Below are 6000 nucleotides of genomic sequence, written 5' to 3' on the forward strand. Positions count from 1 at the left end.
AGGTTGGTGGTTCTACCAGTGCCCGCCCGAAATGAAATGATGCATTGAGGGGGAGGCCTTTAGTTGAGTCGGTGTGACGCAGAAAGAAGATAGCCATAGTTATGAAATATGCCAAATGAGGTCACCTCATGATGCCAAAGACATGACTTTATGCGGAGTTTGAAAACATTTGGTCAGACAGTTTCTACGAAACCTGCCAATATAAAATTTCTATATTAAATATGATCGTAACAAAATGTAAAAGATAAAAGGTAAGGGTAGATTTCCCGGAATCACAGAACACCCCAAACACAACCATAGAGTCATGCATCGCAAAGTAGGCCCGCAACAAAAAGAAAGGCAGAGATATCATGTTACGAAACCTGCTTACGGTGTTGAAGATAAAATCATTTAGACATGATGTTTCTAAAAACCTACTTAGGTCACAGTGATAAACTTTCACAAAATGTCTACGTTGAAAAGGGGTACAATTTTGACCAATTGTAAGTTAAAGTTATTAACTTACCGTGTGAGGTCATCGTATGATTTCAATGACTTTTGTAGATTTTGAAAGCATTTGGCTGACTTCGTAGTTTCTGAGATGAATCTATTTACATGCAAAACGTCCAACAAATATAAGAAAGAGTTATGATACTTGTCATGTGAGGTCACCCCATGACGCTAAAGACACGTGTGAAGTCTGAAAGCAATGTGTGTTTTATTATCAAAATTTATAACTCCATATCCATAATTTAGATTTTAACTTTAAAGCGTTTATGCAAGAGCCGTAATAATTGTCCCTTTAGGCCGCGGGGCATGTCAGACAAACAGACACTAATCCAATTAGTAACGGTAATAAACAGAAATATGTCAGCATTCGGTTAACTTATTGTCAAACACGTTATTTGACTTTATCATACATATATAATCATTACAAAAAGATAAGATAAGAAATTTTTAACAACAATATTATAATACTTACAAACAAGAAACATGAAATTTACACCCGACCCAATGGACTTGTTATATTTACATGTACAATATTCAAGTTTAAATATGAACATGTATTTCTATATGTTAATCAATTTTATGTTAATACGTTTTAATGCAAAAAATAATTCTAGTTTTGAAAATGGTATTAAATGAATTAAAAAATGGAATATTTTTATTTAAACACGTAATTTGAAATAACTTTATTTTTATTTAATCTGGCAAAGTAATGACATTAAACACGGAATTAGATTGACACACATGTCTATCTAATTCAGTTTATCCGGTGTCATCAGTATACGTGTACTGTGACGGGCAAAATTTTCCAAATTAGTAAAATCAGTGATATTCAAACGTTTAAGGAAGCAAGAAGACATAAAAGTAATTTAAAAATAAACTCATTGAAAGAAAGATTAACTTTTCTAGTTTACTTCAATAACTTAATAAATGTTGTGAGATGATTATAAATATAAGAATAAATCATTCTAAAAGACCATGTAAAGCTTAAAATCTGTCATTTCCTACAGAAATCAGTGGGACTCTGGATCAAAATTAGTTACTTATTTCAAACGCTTCGGGAAGCAAGAAGATCATATTTTATTTTATTAAAAATTATACTGAAAGAAAGTGCAAATATTGCAGATTACTTCAATAACTTAATAAATATTGTCAGATGATGCTTTTGATGTCATTTGATTATGGAAGGGGATATCCGCCGCTTCACACATTTTATTAGTTGATATTTCAATATGCCAATTCATTTCCCATGTTGGTTTTTATAAGTGCATAGTCCCTATTTCTACGTACATTAACATTATATCATTTTAATGATGATACTATAGTCAATGTTTTTAATGAAATATTAAAATGTTTCAGTTATAAATTAATCAATGAATTTCAAATGCAAACATTTTAATTTAAATTGAGTTGATTGTTTTATAATTGCAAAATTCAATTTCATGTTACATTTTTGTTGTTTATATTTAGATACATCAACAGTACTTTAAAAAACAGAGGCATAGATGGGATCTTATCTATGTGTCTGATAAAAACGAACATTATTCGCACAATGAAATATTGATTATCAAACATATAATCGTCCTCATAATAATGACTGCAACAAAATAAGATTGTTCTCATAATAATTTTGATGTTATAAAACGAAGCCGAGAACCAGTCCTCATTATTACGACAGAGGTCGCCGTATAATAATTAACTGCTCCCTCTCCGGTGCAACGTCCATTTTCACCTCGTGAAAAACACAGCGACGAAACGTTCAAGCTTGCGAAATATGACAATTTTGACCATATCTGAAAGGGTTTAGACCCGGCTCGAACCCCTGTGACCATGATATATACAGTTATCATACATGGTCTTGTAGGCATACGTCCTAGCTAAAGACTGAGACCCTGTTCGGGTACCTAGGATAGCCCTAGGGGTCACAAGGTAGTGTTCGAACTTAGAAAGTCTGCCTATTTTGACCACGTCGGAAAGAATTTCAATGAAGTTCGACCTTGTATCATTAACACATAAACCCTTTTCATACACTGATGTGTAGTTATGGATCCTGGCTACCGATTGACACCATGTTCGAGTACATTGGATAGCCCTAGGGGTCGGGGCGGGTCCTATAAGAACACTATTTAACTACGTAAACCATGTCTAAAAGGTTATCGAGCCCCTTCGCTAAAGAAATATATATATATTATACATGGCCATATAGGTATGAGTCCTAGCTATCGAGTGAGACCAATTTTGAGAACTGACGTACCCATAAGGGTCAAGGCAGACCATTTAAAGTCACCGGGAAGTGTTCAAATTTAGGAAATATGTCAATTCTGACCATGTCTGAAAGACTTTAAACTCGGTTCGAACCCGTATGACCATGATATGTATCATACATGGTCGTGTATGTCTGTAGGGTCGAATAAGGACACCGTTTTGTCTTCCAACTTCGTATTTTGACCATGTCTAAGAGATGTTCGACCGGATTCGAGCCTTTATGCCACAGAAATATACATATATCCTACATGGTTGTATAGGTGCAATTCCTGGCTATCGATTGAAACCCAGTTTTAGTACCTAGGATAGCCCTAGAGGTCAGGGCATGTCATATATGGCTACAAGATATGTCCCCAACATAGAAAATACGGCTTTTTACCATGTCTGGAAGGCTTTGGACCCAGTTGAATCTCCTATACCATACATGGATGTTGGTAGGTATCTAAGCTTTACATTCAAACTACTTACAGGTCCATTTGATGCCATCAGGGCTCAGGACAGGTCTTAGAATGTGACTAAACTTGTTTTATGCGATAGGATGCTGGCCAAGACTAAGATGGTCCGAACAGGAGAGCCGTGCGAATTGCTCAAATTGTGTCACTGGACTGCCTTAACTGTTTTGAAAAGTTCATGTTTGGCCTGCTTCCTGTACCTCCTGGCTTGCCCTTTGCAACAAAGTATAATTTATTAAAATCGGACATAAGGTTATGAAGATATGACTCTCCGACAAGGTCCATCCCTTTAAGTTTTTATTTGCAGTTATTAACGCAAAATAAATATAATTATTATATAAGCATGTTTTCTTTATTTTACGGCTAATATTTTACAAGCCAAAAATGCCAAAGCTCAGCAAATGTTCCCGACGGCGTGTCCGTCGGGGAAAAATGATTTTCATATTCGTTTAAATGATAGTTCCAACCGTACTTGATAAAAGAAATTTCAGTTTGATATCTTGTTCCCAACGCTTTTTATAATAAAATGAAATTGATGAAATTTTCGAAAAAATGCGACAAAAATTACCGTTACACACTCCCTATATCAAATCTACAGATTGTACAGACTGGCAAAACTTACCTGAATCTATTTATTTTCATAGAAATAATAGATATAAACCAAACCGTGTTACTTTAGTTGTTGAAAAATATTTTTTGAGATAAATAAGGTATATTAACCGGTTTCTTTCTACGTTTGGACCTGACCCTCAGGCGACCCTTAGGATCGGGTTTGAACCTTGTGCTATACCTATATGAAATAGTTATTGGAAATTATTAGGCTACAGATACACGTAACTTTTATTATGATATCTTTAGCGCTTTTGCCGTAATATTTGATTGAAAATGACCATTTAAAAAATATGATTTCAGGCCCGGGGCCCGAACCCCTCTAGAGACCGGTCTGACCCAACCAGGGGGTTCTGAATATCTTTTATTGTGTAGTTTTTAATAATAGCTAGGCTAAAAATGCCAAACCCTACGAGAAAAATAGAGATTTTGACACTTCAATTTCGATTTCAAAAATTCGATATCAGAAACATATCCGACACCCGGACCCTAGGGGTGAGAGGAAAAATGTTCGAATCTGACCGTAATCTTTTGCATATCGACTCCGTAACCCCTGCGAGATTTTGCCTGGGTGTGTCCATCATTTAAAGCCCTTTAGAAAATCCAGACCGGGTTCACTTTTTAAGTCGAAAAAAAAACACAAAAAAACAGCATCAACTTTGACCCGTTTGAGCTTTGACTGTTTCTTTTGTTACTACTATCTACTTTGATACCGAGGTCATCATTTAAATGTTCAGAATTTCCTAAGCATTATCTTTGAATGGAACGGTTGCAAGTGGACTTATTTTCTTAAAGTATGAAATATTATCGACACCGGTCCGGGGAGCGTTTATTATTTTTTTACTGTTTTACCAGTTATTCCCCTTTACTTAAAAGGGCCCATTTTAGCGCAAAGAAACGAATTTTGCTTGACAACATACAATTGAAATGACTCAAATGTAATTCATATGACCAAATCAAAATAAAATTGAAAACAGGAATAAGAAGTTTATCAATGCCATTTCAAGCGTACTTAAAATGACAAAGTTAGCAAAATAACTTCTTAATAATAATTAAAAAAATTGCATATTAAGTACTTTAAATTAATTTTGACTCAACGGTTTTCATATTGATGGCATAGTAAGCAAATTGAATACTTAATTATTATTAGAATATTTGCATATGAATTCTTATGACTGAATTATAAGAATCATTTTAATTTTCATGGGTTTCAACATTAAAAGTAGTGTTATAATCAAAATATTACAATTTACATATAAATAGGGATAATGCACTTCTAAACAGAAACATGGGAAATGAATTGGCATATTGAAATATCAACAACTATATGTGTGAAAGGCGGATATCCCCTTCCATATTTGATGTGTTAAAGTTTTTCTCGTTCTATATTTCAATAGGCGTAAATTGACCGATAATGGCTAATCGATACACCCGATAACCTGTTTTCAAGGGAGACAATTTCGCCAATAAGCCAGCAAATTGGCTTAGATTTCTGGGTACGAGTAATTTGTTAATAGCCGACAAAAGAATGACAACAAAAGCTCTACCGCATGACATATTTCAAGTAGCCGAGCTAAATACTGAAACCAAGCTAACATTTCATAAAAGAAATTTAAAGCTATGGTGTTATCATCTTAAGGTAATTTTACACCAAAACATGATAACCAATTATTTACAATGCAACAAATGGCCTGTAAAGCTTTAAAACCTTGTTATACGCACCAGACGCTAAAGTTGGAGGCGGCAAAGTAAGGGTGATGAAATGGAGTAAGGAACAAATCCGAAGCCGGCTCTCGGAATATTGCTGAAATACATACTAGTAGTTTAAGAAATGTAAGCGTTACAAAGGTCCATAAACCATGATCTGTACCTACGCAGATACATACGTAAGTTTTCGTTACACGCGGATGTTTTAAAATGAACATTTTAACTTTGTTAAGATCAAATACACGATAACAATATACAACATATTCGTGTTAAAACAATATAATACTGTATCTATATTGTTAACCAACTAGATCGTTGTAACATCCACTCTTAAATGAGAAAGGGAAATGAATAGCCGTATATTGCGCTTCCGAGAACAATTTCCGAAATAATATAAAGGAAACTATTGTTAGTTTAGATGTGATGCAAAGATGATGTTTATTGTGGAGAAAATTGTTGGATAATGCGACACTAAAGGACT

Source organism: Mercenaria mercenaria, chromosome 6 (assembly GCF_021730395.1).
Source record: "Mercenaria mercenaria strain notata chromosome 6, MADL_Memer_1, whole genome shotgun sequence".
Taxonomy (NCBI): domain Eukaryota; kingdom Metazoa; phylum Mollusca; class Bivalvia; order Venerida; family Veneridae; genus Mercenaria; species Mercenaria mercenaria.